Below are 20,325 nucleotides of genomic sequence, written 5' to 3' on the forward strand. Positions count from 1 at the left end.
TTTGTTTATTATTATTAACTTTGCTTATAGTACTTTTTAACCTTCAAAATAGTTTCAGTTTTTATGTGATAAAATTATCACTTTTAAAAACATTATTTCTTCTTTGCTTTATCTTTCTTCATTCTAGGACTAGTTAACTATTTCCCTGTATTTTTTTCTAGGCTTTCATTGCCTTGGTATTTTCAATTTTCTTTTTTTAAAAAAGTAATTAATTAATTGATTTTTAACTTTTATTTTAAATTCAGGGGTACATGTGCATGTTTGTTATATAGGTAAACTCATGTCACCGGGGTTTGTTGTAAGATTATTTCATCATCCAGGTGCTAAGTACCCAATAGTTATTTTTTCTGATCCTCTCCCTCTTCCTACCCTCCACCCTCTAGTGGGTGCCAGTGTCTGTTGTTCTCCTGTTTGTGACCATGTATTCTCATCATTTTGCTCCCACTTGTAAGTCAGAACATGCAGTATTTGTTTTTTTGTTCCTGTGTTAGTTTGCTAAGGATTATGACATCCAGCTTCATCTATGTTCCTGCAAAGGGCGTGATCTCATTCTTTTTTATGGCGGTGTAGTATTCCATGATGTATATGTACCACATTTTCTTAATCCAGGCTACCACTGACAGACATTCAGGTTGATTCCATGTCTTTGCTATTGTGAATAGTGCTGCAATGAACATACGGGGGTGCATATGTCATTATGAAAGACCATACATTTTCAAAAACATTATTTTATTCAACTTCTAGATGCATGGTCCCATATATATTGCACAGAAGCATAAATGATAAATATATACTTTTTATTCTAAATACAGTTGTTTTTAAAACAATTTTTCTATTTTTGTGGAATCCCCTTTCACTGACTTCCTGCTTATACTGTATCAGCTCTATCTTCCCTGCATGCAAGGTAACTGATGTTAGCAACTTGTGCATTTTTTGGGTTTTTTCTTTAATTTTTTATTTTAAATTATTATGGATACATAATAGTTATACATATTTATGGGGTGCATGTGATGTTTTGATACAAACATATAATGTGTGATGGTTAAATCAGGGTAATTGGGTTGTCTGTTACCTCAAGCATTTGTCATTTCTTTGTGTTAGGAACATTCTAATTCCACTTTTTAAATTATTTTGAAATATACAATACATTATTAATTATAGCTGCCCTATTGTGCTACTGAGCACTAGATCTGTTTCTGTCTATCTAACTGTACTTTTGTGCCCATTATCCATCTCTTCTTTATTCTCCCCTCCACCACTACCTTCGCAGAGTCTTGTACCCATCATTCAACTTTCCATCTGCATGTGTACATTTTATTTGTTTAGCTTCCACATATAAGTGATATTTGTCTTTCTGTGCCTGGCTTATATCACTTAACATAATGTCCTCCAATTCCATCCATGTTGTTGCAAATGACAGGATTTTATTTTTGGTTGAGTAAATTCCTATTGTGTGTATGTGCCACATTTTCTTTATCCATTCGTCTGTTGATAGACACTTTGGTTGATTCTATATCTTGGCTATTGTGAATGGTGCTGCAATAAACAATGGAGTACAGATACTTCTTCAATATACTGAATTTCTGTATTTTAGATATATACCCAGCAGTGGAATTGCTGAATCATACGGAAGTTCTAAGTTTAGTTTTTTGAGGAACCTCCATACCATTCTCTAATGTGGTTGTACTAATTTGCATTTCTGCCAACAGTGTACAAGGGTTCCCCATTCTCCACATCCTTACCAGCATCCATTATTACCCTGTCTTTTTTATAAAAGCCATTGTAACTGCAGTGAGATCAAAGAGGAGGACAGATAAGGGATAGCCTTAGAGGCTATTGGAAAGATTTTACTATGAGATAAATAGAAACCATTGGAAAGTTTTGAGCATGTAAATGAGTTGATCCGAGCTTCCCAAAAGGCATACAGAATATCCTGTTTTTAGAAATTAGAAATATTTTACTTTCTCCTGGATCTGTTGAACTCACTATTTGTTTCCACAGGCTTCGTTATTACAGCTACATATTTAGTGTGTATTAAGGTTGCTAGCAAGAAAAATGGGATCGTTGTTTTGAATCTCACGGAGTCCCTACAGTGTGCCTCTCAATGATTGCTTTTCCCCTTGAAACAAAGTCAGATAGGTTTCTGAAGCAAAACTTTGATGTGATTTTAATAGCATGTAAGTTTAAAAGACCTAGAGGTAAAAGTTTTAGACTTTTCTTGTCTGGAAAGAAAGTGACATCAACTTGTTTGCATTCAGCTTGGGAAGATCTTAAATACAAGTTTCACCTACTATTTTTTGAAATTTCATCTCCAGTGCCTGGTGGAAAGAGATCTGTCTTCTTACTTCCTCAGCATATGTGTGATAGAATTCTAGCTGCTCAACTTAAACTCTGATTTATATGAAGTTTCTGGAAAATGTAAATCAGCACCCTGATCCTTCACATCCCATAGCATTTTAACCTGTAATATATTGTTGATATCATAAGATGACAGGAACAGAGTCATAATATGGCTATTCTGTGTTGGATTGGTGATGTTTTGAAACAAGATGGAAATCTTTATTTAGGAATATAAAATAAATGGCCTGTTTAAAAACATTTTAAAAGAAGCGTCTATTCCGAGGTTTGATTTTTTTGTTTGTTTCTTAGGTGTTTTGCTGAACTATAAGTAATTCATCTCTCTATTCTACAATATTCTATACTGAGGTGCATATCGCCCTTCTCCTGTCTTCCAACACTGTAATAACTGATTTTTAGCTCCCAATTATGGTGAGTTTTCTGCTTAATTTGTGGGTTTTTTTGGTGGAAAAAAAATGGACACAGCATCCTCCTCACTTCTGCTTTAAGTATATGTGTGTGTATTTTCTCCATAGAACTTGAACTGCTGGGCTGAAATCTGCAGTTCTAACTTGAAGACAGAAAGAAAGTAAGTTTATATTACTAACAGTGTTACAGTAACAGCACTGGGCCAGGAAGGAGGCTGCTTGGCATAGCAGAAGAATCAAGAGTAATCTGAAAGCCCTCTGTTTGAATTTTGCTTTTGCGAGTTGCTGGTTACATGGCCATCATCAAATTATTTAACCTATCTGATTTTTTATCTGTAAAATGTCAAAGTAATAATAGTGTCTACCCCATAAGGTTATTGTGAAGAATAAATAAGCTATCAGCCATGTAAAGTGCTGAGTACAATTCCTGGACCTAGGAATATAAGTGCTCCATAAAAAGCACTTATATTGATAATGATCTTACGGAAAGTCCTATTACATCTGAGTCTCACTATCTTCATCAGTAAATGGAGATAAAAACTATATGCCAAGGAGAATCAAATAAAAGGATATATATATATACACACACACACACATACGCTTTGAAAAAGGAATTTTATAAAACTGCATTGTATTAAAATTCATAGTAGAAATAGGACTTTTCCCCTGTTTCGTCACTTCTCCCTGGGAATTCAGATCAAATAACCAATGAGAAAGCATTTTGCAAAGCAAAATTCATTATGTGAATATAAGAAAATCTCACCATCATTACTATACAATGCATAAATATCTTCTCATTTAAACCTATTATTGTTACTTAAAATTCCTTCCATGGATATTTTGGTGAAGCTTCAGAAGACAAAGGGAGTTAAGGCAGTCCCTGTTAAACTGTACATGCTATTGTAGGGTAACACAATATTGCTCTCAATATGCTCTTGAACAAGCCTATGAGGCTCTTGACATTCCAATAAAAACAATTTTTTGTTGTTGCTGTTTGCTTATTTATTTTTTGTTTTGGTTTGTTTTTCTGAGAGAGTGGGTAGAAAAGAGTAATTACTTCGTATGTATTTGTGTTGGTATTTGGAGGTCCTGAGTAATGGTGGGAGGAAAGTAAACATTGATAAATAGGAGTTGGAAGAGGGGTAGAATAGAGAGAAAAGGCACAGTCAAGGAAAGGGAACCTTAAAGGAGAAGTGAATGTTCTAATACATAAGCTTTAGCTACTAGTTAACTTTTTGTTATAGCAACCTGGCAAGCAGCATAGAAATTAGCCCTTGAAAGGAATGATAAAACTGTTTTCCCTTCTGTTTCCTTTCTCTCTCCTCTTTTCCTTTCCTCTCTTCTTCCTCTCTCCTTCCCTCCCCTTTCCTTACACTGATTGAGCATCTGCTATGTATATTCATCTTTGTGTAGCTTCTTTAAGCTGCCACCTACCTTTGTACACATTGGTTGCTATGTAAAGTGAAACTCAGGAACATGTTTTTTCTTCATAACTTCAGCTCTGCCTAGCTATCTTTAACCTATCCTTTTTACTCGATCCCTTCTCGATTCCAATATTCTAGTTCTTGACCTGGATATTAACTATTTTCTTCTTTATTGAACTTGGTGTTCTTTCATAACATATATTTTGGATATCAGTTATAAAGATGAGGAAAACCAAAGTTTTTTATTTGATCTTATACTATAGTGGAAATAACAGTCTCTCACATATATAGGGCATTTTATAGTTAAAAATATGACTTATCTAACTTGATTCTCATAATGGCTTAGTGAGGCAGGTAGAGTTGCTGTTGCTACCCACATTAGAAGTGGGGAAGCTGCAGATAAGCAATTTGTCCAGGGTCGTATTGTTAGAAAATGGATAGAATCAGGAATTTGATTTCAAGACAAGAATTTTTCCATTACACTATAGTTGAAAAAGGATGATTTTTACTGGAATACTAGAGATGGTTTCATAGCTAGGTAGGTTTAGAAACGGGCTTTGTGTAATGTACAAGACCTGGGTTGAAGGTCTTGCAGGTGGAGAAAACTATGTGAGCAAAGGCTTAGAAGATACTTATAAATAAAATCCAGGCTAGGCTCCATTTTATTTTTTTGAGGGGGGGCGGTGGGACAGAGTTTCGCTTTTGTTGCCCAGGCTGGAATGCAATGGCATGATCTTGGCTCACCGCAACCTCTGCCTCTGGGTTCAAGCAATTCTCCCGCCTCAGCCTCCCAAGTAACTGAGATTACAGGCATGCACCACCACGCCCAGCTAATTTTGTATTTTCAGTAGAGACGGGGTTTTACCATATTGGTTAGGCTGGTCTTCAACCTCAGGTGATCTGCCCAAACACTTTTAATATATTATCTCTTAATCTCTATAGCAACCCAAGATGGTAGACATTTTATTGATTGATTCCTCACTTCATTTTAAATAAGATTTAAAGTGGTAGGTAGGTATTACTTGTAATTTGCAGAAGAGGAAAGTAAGCCTCAGAGAGGTTAAATGTCTTCATCAAAGACACACAGTAAAATGTGCTATAGTGGGGATTAGTAAACATGTGGCTGGCATCGCATCACCTTTCTTAGGAGAAAGTGGGAAAGGTTTTATAAATTGTGAATATTTAGGATTAGTAGGTGGGGAACTGAGAGTAGTAAGACTGATTAGGTTATTCTAGCTGTCTGCTTGAGAGCCTTAATTGCAATACTATAGCATTTAGACGCTTTTCTTCAGGTAGTTGTGAGCCGTAGAGGGATTTTATGCAAAGAAATGGCATTATCAGCTATGCTGGGGCAGATTAAACTGGCAGCATGATGCCTGATAGATCACAGACAAGAGAAACCTGTGACAGGGAGACCAATTAGGTGGCTGTCACACCAGAAACTGTTCAATTGGGTGCCTGGAGACTATGTATTACCCTCCTTGAAGATCATGAATAGATTTTTTCTTGACAAAGCATCATTTCTCATGGGTAGTAACTTGATTTATAAAGAAGAAAACCAAGTTAAATTTAGAAAATACATTCAAACGAACTTGTAAAAGAAACAAAAATCCTACTTGCAAAATTAATCACCTAGGAAGCCTGTGAGTAACTCACAGAGCTTGTAGTTACTTTGCTGAGGCTGAAGTTAACTCAGCATTTGTCTATGAATAGTTTAAAGTAAGATTTTTCTTTGGAGTACTCTAGCTAACTTTCCAATAATATGATCTAAAATAGTGAGAGTACTTTGGTTTTCTACCTAATATTTTTCAAATATAATGAAATTAGATTATATTCATACTTACCAGAAATAATAGACCTTGAATAAATATTGCTTAGATGATACAAAGATACTTAACTCTAAAATGTCACTAATATTCATAACTTCTTGAAATATCTCTATGTTTGACCTTCCTTCCCATTCACAATGGCACTGATCTAATTCAGGCTTTCATAGAATCTTTCTATGGATTTAGAAACAAGCTTTAACTGGTCTTCATAGTCAGGATTTTCCTCTTGTAGCTCAACTTCCCCAGGCTAAGAGTTTTAAAATTATCTATTGATCCTCATTTTTTACAGATTATTGTGCCATCTCCTTAGCCTAATCTTTACTGTCTGGACTGAACTTACATTAAGCCTTACTTAAGCCTTGTTCTTGTTAGTTCCTGTGTCTGGAATATTTTTCCCTTTGTTTTCATCTGGAAATTTTCTACTTAATCTTTTTAAAGATCTACCTGTCTATCAATCACCAATTTTCTAATGACCTCAACTAGAAAAAATTTTTCTGTTTCCTGTACTGCCCAAGGCCTCTGTTACAGTGTTTGACATATTGAATTTCAATTACTTGCTCAAGCGTTTCACTTGTTAGATCATACCTTAATATCAAGTATTATATTTATTTACACAGCTGTAATATGGTTCAGAGCTTTTTAGGCAGTATATATTCAATAAATGCTTATGAAGTAGATGATTGACTGTATTTTTCTTGATGCCGGAGAATGATATGTTGTTTTGTTAAGTATATGTATATTATGCTAGCAACATGAATTAAAATTTCATGGTTGACCCAGTGAAAAGATGCTTAGTCCTAGGTAAGATTCTGAAGATAGTTTTAAAATCTCAGGAATGAGTTGTGGTGGTACAGCTCACCCTATCCTTCAAATTACTTATTTTATGGCACAACATGGGACAATTATGGGCTAAAATGATGTCATACAGTTCCATACTCTTCCCTGCAGATTGCATTACTATCAGAGTTAGAGATGTCAGAATTTCTCCCAAACTGAGTCATTATGGAGACCGAAGAGAATGGTTAGATTGCAATGACTATCATCTTTCCTATTTCAGGTTTGATTTGGGTTGATTGCTTGCCCATTTTAATAATTTGACCTCTTTTAAACATTCATTCTTGTAATAGTGAAATTCTGCAATCCTATTTCTTAGTAAACAGGCAGACTATCCTGGCAAAAAAAGATAGAGGAAGTGCCACATTCCTAAAGTTTTTTTTTTTTTTCTCCCACAGAGAAAGGAGCCTGTGTTATATGGAAGTCAATCCAGCTTTGAAAAAATTATGGTGTGAGAGTGAGATTTGTTCAGGAGGTAGAACTGTCAATAAATTGATAATCAGAATGTAACAGTAAAGAAAAAGTTTGAAAATATCCATACTATACTAGCTTGACACATTGTTGCCTAGATAGCACTGCGGTGGGTCTAAGGACATCTACCTGCCTTAGACCCTGTCCATGGAGAGCTTTATATGGAGTCTTCAAAATGGCTTGTTATCATCCTTAAAACAGTATACTGTCTTTACCTGGAATCAGTAAGCATTTTTTTTTTTCCTTGGGGAGCTTCGTATTTTCTACATTGTGTTATAGTTATTTTAAGCATGAGAGAACTTCCCTACAATACTGTGGAGTCAAGACCTGTGTGCCCTGTATATATGGTTTATATCTTCTCAGGACTAAGCTAGATCCTTACATGTATTAGCTTCTCAGTAAATGTTCCTTGAATAAATAAATGAATTATATTACTGTCTAAAGGAAGCACAGTTTTCAAATTATATAAAAGTATGGATTTTTTTTTTCTATAAAAGGCAGGATATTTAAAATAGAGAGTGTTCCTGAAAATCCAGATATATGATTATCCAACTCAAAAAACACTGTCCAAGAACTGAATCAGATAATAGTTTCAGAGTATTTTTGAGATGAGAGAGTGCACTATTAGTTAAACATTTTATGAAATGTTCACATATACTAGTATTCTCAGTTAGAATTTCATTATTATTTTAGTAAATATGACAGATTTGTATGTATGCAGCTGTCATTGAAAGTAAATAATATAAGATCATGGTCTAGCATATGAATAATCCTTTGTCATTTAAGAGAAAGTTATTTTATTTTGAAATCTGTTGTGGTCATCTTCCACATGATGAAAAATAAATTCATGATATCATACTAGCAGAAAAACCCAAGTTGTCTTGTACAGTCTACAAGAGTAAGTGAATCAAAAAACCCAAAGCAATTAACACCTCTAGTCATTGGCTAAACTAATTCCTTAAAGATAGTTCTGTTGGGCCGAGGGAAAGCTCCCCCTTTGCCCTCTGAAGTTTCACTGAAAATCATGGACAAAAAGCATATTAACAGGAGAAAAGGCATACAAATATATGTGATAATAGTTTCATGTTATATAGGAGACTTTAGAATGAAAGATAGGGTATCTTCCTGAAGACACAGGGAAAGCTATTCATTTTTATGCTTAAGTTCAACTAAGTATGAACAGTCATGTAGAAATATGATTGGACAGAAAGGGTATGATCCAATGCTAATAAACTGAGAAGGGAAACCTAGCAAGGCCTGTCTGTTTAGATTACTCTTGGCCTCTCTGTGCAGCATTCTTTTTTTTTGGGTATGGGGCAAGAGCCTTTCTGGAATGGGAGTCTATGACTTACAATCAAACAGATAATTTATTTATAAACAGTGGTGTTTTAAGTAATATTTTAAGGTTTTATGGCTGGCTTTGGAAGAAAAGGGTTCTTGTTTCTGTGACCCACCTTGGGGAAGAGACTTGGGGTGGGCTTGGGGTAGAATGAATGGTCAGAGACAGGAGAGTAGAAGTTCAGAGAGAACCACTTGTGAAGCCTTCATTTTTATATATCATTTTCTGAGACCCTATAGTGTGTAATATAAAATATATTTTATGATTCTTCTTTATAGTACTATAATGGTTAGTCTTATTTATAAACTTGGCTATGCTATAGTTTTTTATTAAAAAACTAGTTATTTATTCAAATACTAAGTTGGATATTGTGAAAGTATGTTGTAGATAAGTATGACATCTACATTCAGTTGACTGTAAGTAAAGGAGACTCTTTTTTTTTTTTTTGAGAATAGTTTATTTGCTGATGTGAATTAACATTCCCTTGCAATATTATGATAACAATGGCCTACCTTAGTTTCCTTGCACTTCTCCACCTAATCTTAATTTTTTTTATTATATTTTAAGTTCTAGGGTACATATGTATAACATGCAGGTTTGTTACATATGTGTACATGTGCCATGTTGGTGTGCTGCACCCATTAACTTGTCATTTACATTAGGTATATCTCCTAATGCTATCCCTCCCCCCTCCCCCCACCCCACGACAGGCCCCAGTGTGTGATGTTCCCCACCCTGTGTCCAAGTATTCTCATTGTTCAATTCCCACTTGTGAGTAAGGACATGCAGTGTTTGGTTTTCTGTCCTTGAGATAGTTTGCTCAGAATGATGGTTTCCAGCTTCATCCATGTGCCTACAAAGGACATGAACTCATCCTTTTTTATGGCTGCATAGTATTCCATGGTATATATGTGCTACATTTTCTTAATCCAGTCTATCACTGATGGACATTTGGGTTGGTTCCAAGTCTTTGCTATTGTGAGTAGTGCCACAATAAACATACATGTGCATGTGTCTTTATAGCAGCATGATTTATAATCCTTTGGGTATATACCCAGTAATGGCATGATTGGGTCAAATGGTATTTCTGGTTCTAGATCCTTGAAGGATCCCCACACTCTCTTCCACAATGGTTGAATTAGTTTACAGTGCCACCAACAGTGTAAAAGTGTTCTTATTTCTCCACATCCTCTCCAGCATCTGTTGTTTCCTGACTTTGTAATGATCACCATTCTAACTGGTGTGAGATGGTATCTCATTGTGGTTTTGATTTGCATTTCTCTGATGGCCAGTGATGATGAGCATTTTTTCATGTGTCTGTTGGCTGCATAAATGTCTTCTTTGGAGAAGTGTCTGTTCATATCCTTTGCCACTTTTTGATGGGGTTGTTTGATTTTTTTCTCATAAATTTATTTAAGATCTTTGTAGATTCTGTATATTAGCCCTTTGTCAGATGGGTAGATTGTAAAAATTTTCTCCCATTCTGTAGGTTGCCTGTTCACTGATGGTAGTTTCTTTTGCTGTGCAGAAGCTCTTTAGTTTAATTAGATCCCATTTGTCAATTTTGACATTTGTTGCTGTTGCTTTTGGTGTTTTAGTCATGAAGTCTTTGCCCATGCCTATGTCCTGAATGGTATTGCCTGGTTTTCTTCTATGGTTTTTACGGTTTTAGGTCTCACATTTAAGTCTTTAGTTTATCTTGAATTAATTTTTGTATAAGGTGTAAGGAAGGGATCCAGTTTCAGCTTTCTACATATTGCCAGCCAGTTTTCCCAGCACCATTTATTAAATAGGGCATCGTTTCCCCATTTCTTTTGTCAGGTTTTTCAAAGATCAGATGGTTATATATGTGTGGTATTATTTCTGAGGGCTCTGTTCTGTTTCATTGGTCTATATCTCTGTTTTGTTACCAGTACCATGATGTTTTGGCTACTCTAGCCTTGTAGTGTAGTTGGAAGCCAGGTAGCCTGATGCCTCCAGCTTTGTTCTTTTGCCTTAGGATTGCCTTGGCAATGCGGGCTCTTTTTTGGTTCCATATGAACTTTAAAGTAGTTTTTTCCAGTTCTGTGAAGAAAGTCATTGGTAGCTTGATGGGCATGGCATTGAATCTATAAATTAATTTGGGCAGTATTGCCATTTTCACGATATTGATTTTTCCTATCCATGAGCATGGTATGTTCTTCCATTTGTTTGTGTCCTCTTTTATTTCGTTGAGTAGTGGTTTGTAGTTCTAAGTAAAGGAGACTCTTAATAATGTGGGTGGACCTATAAAATCAGTTGAAGGCCTTAAGAGCAAAACTGTTCTGGAGAAGGAATTCTGCCTCAGGGCTTCAACACCATTTCTGCCTGAGTTTTCAGACTTCTGGCCTATCCTACAGATTTCAGACTTATCAGTCTCCACAATTGCAAGAGCCAATTTCTTACAATCAATCAATCAATCTATGTGTGTTAGTCTGTTTTAATACTGTTGAAAAAGACAAATCTGAGACTGGGCAATTTACAAAAGAAAGAGGTTTAATGGACTCACAGTTCCACATGGCTTGCAAACCCTCACAATTATGGCAGAAAGAAGACACATCACACATGGTGGGAGACAAGAGAAGACAGCTTGTGCAGGGAAACTCCCCTTTATAAAACCATCAAGTCTTGTGAGACCTATTCAGTATCATGAGAATAGCATGGGAAAGACCTGCCCCCATTGATTCAATTACCTCTCACCAGGTCCCTCCCACAACACATGGGAATTATGGGAGCTACAATTCAAGATGAGATTTGGTTGGGAACATAGCTCAACCATATCATTCACACCTGGCCCCTCCCAAATCTCATGTCTTCACATTTCAAAACCAATCATGCCTTCTCAACCATCCCCCAAAGTCTTAACTCATTTCAGCATTAACTCAAAAGTACACAGTCCAAAGTCTCATCTGAGACAAGGCAAGTCCCTTTGGCCTATGAGCCTGTAAAATAAAAAGCAAGTGAGTTACTTCCTAGATACAATGGGGGTACAGGCATTGGGTAAATACAGGTATTCCAAATGGGAGAAATTCGCCCAAAGAAAGGGGCTGAAGGCCCCATGCAAGTCTGAAAGCCAGCAGGGCAGTCAAATCTTAAAGCTCCAAATTGATCTTCTTTGACTCCATGTCTCACATCCAGGTCATGCTGATGCAAGAGCTGGGTCCCCATGATTTTGGGCAGCTCAGCCCCTGTGGCTATGCAAGGTATAGCCTCCCTCCTGGCTGCTTTCATATGCTGGTGTTGAGTGTCTGTGACTTTTCCAGGTGCACAGTGCAAGCTGTGGGTGGATCCACCATTCTGGGGTCTGGAGGATGGTGGCACACTCCTCACAGCTCCACTAGGCAGCACCCCAGTGGGAACTGTTTGGGGGTACCCACCCCCCATTTCCCTTCTGTACTTCCCTAATAGAGGTTCTCCATGAGTGTCCCACCCCTGCAGCAAACTTTTGCCTGGACATCCAGGTGTTTCCACATATCCTTTGAAATCTAGGCAGAGGTTCCCAAACCTCAATTCTTGACCTCTGTGTACCCACAGGCTCAATACCACATGGAAGCAGCCAAGGCTTGGGGATTCCACTCTCTAAAGCCATGGCCCAAGCTGTACCTTGGCCCCTTTTAGTCATGACTGGAACAGCTGAGACACAAGACACCCCAGACTGCACACAGCAGACAGAACCTGGGCCTGGCCCACAAAACCATCTTTTCTTCCTTGGTTTCTGGGCCTATGATGGGATGGGCTGCTGCAAAGGACTCTGACATGCCCTGGATACATTTTCCCCATTGTCTTGGTGATTAACATTCAGCTCTTCGTTATTTATGCAAATTTCTGCTGCCAGCTTGAATTTCTCCTTAGAAAATGCGGTTTTCTTTTCTAACGGATTGTCAGGCTGTAAATTTTCCAAACTTTCATGCTCTGCTTCCCTTATAATACTGTATACCTTTAACAACACCTAAGTCACCTCTTGAATGCTTTGCTGCTTAGAGATTTATTCCACCAGATGCCCTAAACCGTCTGTCTCAAGTTCAAAGTTCCACAAGTTTCTAGAGCAGAGGAAAATGCTGTCAGTCTCTTTGCTAAACCATAACAAGAGTCACCTTCACTCCAGTTCCCAACAAGTTCCTCATATCCATTTGAGAACACCTCAACCTGGATTTCATTGTTCATATCATCATCAGCATTTTGGTCAAAGGCATTCAACAAGTCTCTAGGGAGTTCCAAACTTTCCCACATTTTCCTGTCCTCTTCTGAGCCCTCCAAACTGTTCCAACCTCTGCCTGTTACCCACTTCCAAAGTCACTTCCACATTTTCAGGTATCTTTTCAGCAGCATCCCACTTTCATTACCGAAGTACTGTATTAGCTTGTTTTCATGCTGCTGATAAAGACATACCAGAGACTGGGCAATTGACAAAAGAAAGAGGTTTAATGGACTCACAATTCCAAGCGGCTGGAGAGGCGTCACAATCCTGGTGGAAAGTAGAAGGCATGTCTCACATGGCGGCAGACAAGAGAAGAGAACTTATGCAGGGAAACTCCCCTTTATAAAACCATCATATCTCATGAGACTTATTCACTGTCATGAGAATAGCATGGGAAAGACCTGCTCCCATAATTCAATTACCTCCCACCAGGTCCCTGCCACAACATGTGGAAATTATGGGAGCTACAATTCAAGATGAGATTTGGGTGGGGACACAGCCAAATGGTATTACTATGTGTTCATGTATCTATTCGCTCATCCATTCTACTGGTTCTGTTTCTCTGGAGAACTCTAACACAGGTACTAACACATTTTAATAATACCTAACACTTATCTGGCACTTATATTCTAGGCAGTGCTTTACATATATTAAGTGTTTTAGATATATGCACTCATTTAATTCTTATAACACTCATACAAGATAGGTATTATGATTACTATTATTTTAAATATGAATAATCTAAGATGCAGGAAATTTAAATAATTTCTCAACATTATACAACCAGTAAGTGATATATACTTTTCAAAATGATAGATTATGTTCCTGGACAAAAATCACAAAACAGAACAAGAGCAGACCTTCATTTAATTCTTTTTCATCTCTCTTTGTGTGGACTTGGATTTGGAATTGGTACCACTATGCTTCCTACTGGCCTAACATTAACACTCTTGTGAGCAGTTAACATTTGGTAAGCATATTAACTGTATGCCAAGCTTCTTACATATACTGTCTCATTATTCTCTCAAGAACCTTATGAACTTGGTACTATTATTTACCATATTTTATAATACAGTAGAAGATTAAGAACTCAAACTCAGTTATCTCTGACTCTACAATCTTTAGTGTTAATTTTTCTGCCCCTTGGGGAATCATGGAATCCTAAGAAGTTTGAGAAATCTTGTTGTTTAAGTAGTTCAAGGACTTATCTAATGAAGATATGTTATGTAGCATTCAATCTGATATTCATCTAATCTAATCTGGAATCTCTTCACCAGTGCAAAGGCCTGAGCAGGCTAGCCAAATGTTTTCTGATGGGCCAAGATCCAAGCCAGACACACTTTCTGAGGCGTTGGAAGCAGAGGAAGTGGATGAGGTATATCCAATCTGCAGTCTATAAGGGGGAAGTTGAAAATCAGGAGGCTGAGTAACAAGATGCAAATAATAATTCCAATAAAGAAAATGTGGACTTGTAAAGGAAAACATCTGAGTAAGAACTAGATTGAAGCAGACACTTGCCTGGGATATTTTAGCAAGGTAGTAGCTATATGGTTAGAATGTTAGGCTACTTTAAAAGTATAGAGTTGAGATATAGAGCTTACTATTTCTATTATGACACATTCTAGTACTTAGAAAATTCTCTCACAGATGAAATAGAGGCATATGCTTCCTTAAAATTCTATCCATTAGTTGTAATTTTGAAACCACAGGGCAAATATACTTTCTTTTCTATCATTTTAAAACCAGCAATCATTCCCTAATTCTTACCCCAACCTTTCTTACTAAGTATTTATCTGTTATAGGCATCACAGAGAGCTTTTTGAGAGGCATTAGCCATCCTAATAGTGTGTTATTATAAATATTAAGTAAGAAAATAGGATGACAAATGGTGAAGTATTTATCCTTGTAGTGGTGCTAACTGACATAAAGTCATTGGAATGGAATTTTCTGAAAAAGGGATGATAACAATTTATCCATGTTTATTTACATCCTAGAGCTTTACCCATGTGAACCCTGACAATTTGAGACAGGTCTCGCTTAATTTAGAAATTTTATTTTGCCAATGTTGAGGACATGTGCCTGTGACACAGCCTCAAGAAGTCCTGAGGGCATGTAGCCAAGGTGGTCAGGGCATGGCTTAGTTTTATACATTTTAGGGAGACACGAGACATCAATTAATATATGTAAGAAGTACATTGGTTCAGTCTGGAAAGGCAGGACAGTGTGAAGAAAAGGCAGGAAGACTCAAAGTGGGGAGGGGACTTCCAGGTCACAGATAGGTGAGAGACTAATGGTTGCATTCTTTTGAGTTTCTGATTAGCCTTTCCAAAGAAGGCAATCAGATATGCATCTGTCTCAGTGAGCAGAGGGATGGCTTTAAATAGAATGGAGGAGATAGATTTTCCCTGAGCAGTTCCTAGCTTGAAGGGGCCCAAGATATTTTCCTTTCACATGCATGAGGAACATGTCAGTAAAATCAGAAAAGGAGCTCTCTGAGAACTCAGAGTCCATTCTACACTCTTTGAAATTTGTCAGGTTAAACAAAATAATACAAATAAAGTGCTTAGTGCATTGGTTGTTAGTAAACCTTCAATAAATGAAAGTAATTAAATACAGGGAGCAGTTGCTGTTGGCAAATATATTCATGATCCTGAGAAACGAAATCTGACAGCCTGATAGCAAAGGAAAGCAGGAACACACACACACACACACACACACACACACACACACACACACACACGGCATCACAGTTATCTGAGATCATTGTGTGGGGTAAACTATCTGAAACAATTATTTTGTTATAGAATAGAGAGATAATGTTCAAAGTAGCTTAAATTATTTTAAATATGATTTCCTTAAGAGAAAAGAATTATGTGTATTTTAGAAAGGCTTCCCTACAAAATGAAAATAAAAATTTTCTTTTAAAGGGTTTAAGTCTAAGCTACCTGGAAAACTTGTTTTTTTTTTAAATTTTTTTTTAAAAATTATTTATTTATTTTATTATTATTTTTTTAAGTAGCTGGTTTCATATGGTTTCAGATAGACAGGTGTTTGTCTAGTTTGAGTTGGTTTTGGTGTTACTGTGTCAGATTATTTGACAACATTAATTCAACATAAACTAGCACCTTGTATCAGGATCTCTTTTCGTTGTTGTGGGGGGCGGGTGGGGGTGGTATAGAGATAAGTGAGATCAGATCTCTGCCCTCAAGGAGGTAATGATCTAAAAGAAAGACAGGCATACATCCATGTAGCTTAATAGCAAATGTGTCTAAGTCAGTTTGGGTTGCCATAACATAATGCCATAGATTGGGTGATTTAAACAACAAAAATTGATTTCTCACAGTTGTAGGGTCTGGAAGTCTGAAATCAGGGTGCTAGCATGTCTGAATTCCTGTTAAAAGCCCTCTTTCTGGTTTATAGATAGCCGTGTTATTGTACCTTCACATAGCAGAGAACAGAGAGGGAGAAGGTAAGTCCTCTCATGTCTTCTTCTAAGGATACTTATCCCATTCATGATTACTCTACCCTCATGACCCAATTACTTTTCAAAGGCCTACCTCCTAAATAACATCACATTGGGAATTGGAATCTCAACATATGAATTTTGAAGGGACATAAGCATCCAGTCCTTAGCAAAATCCTAAAGTAAAGATGGATGCAAAATTTTGTGGGAGCATAGAGGAAGTCCACTGAATTTGAATTATGTAACTGCTGCCAAAGTATATCCTGAGAAAACTGTTATTACCCAGAATGGAAAGTTTATACTCTCTATAACTTGTGGTGCAACACTAAAAACTTTGGTTTCTAACATTTTTGGGGGACTGTGGTAAAATGACTCCTTGTGAAGCAAATGTTTCTTCATCAGAATTGAGGCTTCTGAGTAAAAGAAAGCAAAGTTGGCAGACAAAAATATTTAATAAATTATTTCTTCATTCTTTCAACACATCTTTCATTTCTTTCTTTCTTTCTTTCTTTCTTTCTTTCTTTCTTTCTTTCTTTCTTTCTTTCTTTCTTTCTTTCTTTCTTTCTTTCTTTCTTTCATTACACTTTAAGTTCTGGGATACATGTGCAGAACATGCAGGATTGTTACATAGGTATACATGTGCCATGCTGATTTGCTACACCCATCAACCCATTATCTACATTAGGTATTTCTCCTCATGCTGTCCCTCCCCTAGCACCCCATCCCCCAACAGACCCCACTGTGTGATGTTCCTCTCCCTGTGTCTATGTGTTCTCATTGTTCAACTCCCACTTATGAGTGAGAACATGAAGTATTTGGTTTTCTGGTCTTGTGTTAGTTTGCTGAGAATGCTGATTTCCAGCTTCATCCATGTCCTTGCAAAGGACATGAACGCATCCTTTTTTATGGCTGCATAGTATTCCATGGTGTATATGTGCCACATTTTCTTTATTCAGTCTATCATTGATGGGCTTTTGAGTTGGCTCCAAGTCTTTGCTATTGTGAACAGTGCTGCAATAAACATATGTGTGTATGTGTCTTTTAGGACAATGATTTATAATCCTTTGGGTATATATCCAGTAATGGGATTGCTGGGTCAAATGGTATTTCTAGTTCTAGATCCTTGAGGAATTGCCACACTATCTTCCACAGTGGTTGAACTAATTTACACTCCCACCAACAGTGTAAAAGCATTCCTATTTCTCCACATCTTCTCCAGCATCTGTTGTTTCCTGACTTTTTAATGATTGCCACTCTAACTGGTGTGAGATAGTATCTAATTTTCGTTTTGATTTGCATTTCTCTAATGACCAGTGATGATGGATTTTTTTCATATGTTGGCTGCATAAATGTCTTCTTTTGAGAAGTGTCTGTTCATATCCTTTGCCCACTTTTTGATGGGGTTGTTTGATTTTTTCTTGTAAATTTAAGTTCTTTGTAGATTCTGGATATTAGCCCTTTGTCAGATGGGTAGATTGCAAAATTTTTCTCCCATTCTGTAGGTTGTCTATTCACTCTGACGATAGTTTCTTTTGCTGTGCAGAGCTCTTTAGTTTAATTCAATCCCATTTGTCAATTTAGACTTTTGTTGCCATAGCTTTTGGTGTTTAAGTCATGAAGTCTTTGCCCATGCCTCCGTCCTGAATGGTATTGCCTAGGTTTTCTTCTAGGGATTTATGGTTTTAGGTCTTATGTTTAAGTCTTTAATGTATCTTGAGTTAATTTTTGTATAAGGTATAAGGAAGGGGTCCAGTTTCAGTTTTCTGCATATGGCTAGCCAGTTTTCCCAGCACCATTTATTAAATAGGGAATCCTTTCCTCCATTGCTTGTTTTTGTCAGGTTTATCAAAAATCAGATGGTTGTAGATGTGTGGTGTTATTTCTGAGGCCTGTGTTCTGTTCTATTGGTTTATATATCTGTTTTGGTAGCAGTACCATGTTGTTGTGGTTACTGTAGCCTTGTAGTATAGTTGGAAGTCAGGGAGCATTATCCTCCAGCTTTGTTCCTTTTGTTTAGGATTGTCTTGGCAATGCGGGCTCTTTTTGGTTCCATACAAAATTTAAAGTTGTTTTTTCCAATTCTGTGAAGAAAGTGAATGGTAGCTTGATGGGGATAGCATTGAATCTATAAATTACTTTGTGCAGTATGGCCATTTTCACGATGTCAATTCTTCCTATCCATGAGCATGGAATGTTTTTCCATTTGTTTGTATCCTGTCTTATTTCCTTGAGCAGTGGTTTGTAGTTGTCCTTGAAGAGGTCCTTCACATCCCTTGTAAGTTGTATTCCTAGATATTTTATTCTCTTTGTAGCAATTGTGAATGGAAATTCACTCATAATTTGGCTGTCTATTATTGGTATATAGGAATGCTTTTGATTTTTGCACATTGATTTTGTATCCTGAGACTTTGCTAAAGTTGCTTATCAGCTTAAGGAGATTTTGGGCTGAGAGAGAATGGGGTTTTCTATATATAGAATCATGTCATCTACAAACAGGACAATCTGACTTCCTCTCTTCCTATCTGACTACCCTTTATTTCTTTCTCTTGTCTGATATGCAGGATTTTTTCTTGATCCCTTTGTGGGTCTCATGACAGGGTGCCTCATTTACTCAGCCCGCCCCACTCAACCCCTTGTGGTAGGGAGCACATAAGCAAACAACTATGGGAACTGGCTGGCTGCTTTGGCACTGGCAAGAGGAACTCCGCTTACTTGGGCCCACCATGATCTACCTCACATGGGAGAGATCACATAGGCAAGAGAGTGCAGGAACTTGCCAGACACTTTGGCCCTTACAGGAACAAATTCCATGCAGGCCCTGTGGCAGTGTCCAGGTTGGGGGGCCCATGACCCCAAGGCCTCAGAGGGCATGTTACGATGATCTCTTAGCTGCACTGTCTACAGACAGCAGTGTGTTATCAGCTCAGTGGCCTTTTGCCTTGTTGCGTGGAGTGGCTGCCCTCTGTCAGTGAGGGCAAAGGGCCAGTGTAACAGCCTTTTTGTGTACCCACATTTGGTGGTTCCTAAATTCTTTTCTGGTATCCAAGAGAATGAGGTAATGTGGTCGAATCAAAGGATGGTGAATGGGGAAAATTTAATTGAGCAATGAGAGAAGCTTTCAGCAGAGAGGGAAGCTGGAAAGGGAATGGGAAGGGCAGGTCACTCTTTCCTGAAGTCAGGTTGCCTCTCTGCCTCTCTTCTCCAATGTCAAGTTGCCTCTCTCTGACGTCCAGCCACTTCTTCTCTCTACTGACTAAGTCTGGGGTCTTTATAGGCACAGGATGGTGGGTGCAGCAAGCCATTGGTAGTTTTGGAAAAGACAACATTTGATTGGTAAAAAGACATTAATCAGAAAGAACCAATCAAGAGAGCAGGCTAACAGGAATAGAAGTTTTCACTTTGGGCTGCAGGTTTCAGGCTATATTTGGCTTAAAGGTGGGGTTTCCACAGGGACCCACCACTGTCTGCCTAGAGTTTCTCTGCCTCCTGCCTCTATCAGTATGTAGTAGGGGCCAGAGTGCTGCCATGGAAGGAACATAGGCCTTGGAGCCAAATGGGCTAAAGTAGGAATTCTGTTTCCCCTATTTACTGCAATGTGGTTTTGAACCTGCCCCGCTTAAACTGTACAGAAAGATAAAAAAAATTGCCTTTATGATAGTTTGAAGATGGAACTGATATATGTGAAACATCTAATTTGTTTTGGTTTTGACACGTAGTGTGTGTTAAATAAATGGAAGTTATGTATATGACAGTGTCTGTTTTTAAGAGGCTCCTAGTTCAGTGGGGTCATACAGATATTCAGTCTATACTGTAATATGATGTCATAATATAGATAGTACATTAGTCCATATCATAGGAAAGAAAGGGCTTCTCAGAGAAGGCATCTTAAGAAAAATATTGAGGAATGTAATAGGAGCAAATAGAGTAGGAACAGTTTATAGCTGAAGGAGTAACATTTGCAAATACATGACATTTAAAAGACAG

At 37.4% G+C, this 20,325-nt stretch overlaps 1 protein-coding gene and 1 long non-coding RNA gene across 8 annotated transcripts in view; both read left to right on the forward strand.

Moving 5' to 3' along the window:
• DLG2 (discs large MAGUK scaffold protein 2) overlaps window positions 1–20,325 on the forward strand; it is a 2,166,350-nt gene that overhangs the window by 403,959 nt on the left and 1,742,066 nt on the right. The window lies entirely within an intron of this gene.
• Window positions 1,450–3,754, forward strand: LOC110741319. Its single transcript, XR_002517360.2, has 2 exons — window positions 1,450–2,769; window positions 2,874–3,754. It is a non-coding gene; the product is annotated as an uncharacterized LOC110741319 (long non-coding RNA).

This window comes from Papio anubis, chromosome 12 (genome assembly GCF_008728515.1).
Source record: "Papio anubis isolate 15944 chromosome 12, Panubis1.0, whole genome shotgun sequence".
Taxonomy (NCBI): domain Eukaryota; kingdom Metazoa; phylum Chordata; class Mammalia; order Primates; family Cercopithecidae; genus Papio; species Papio anubis.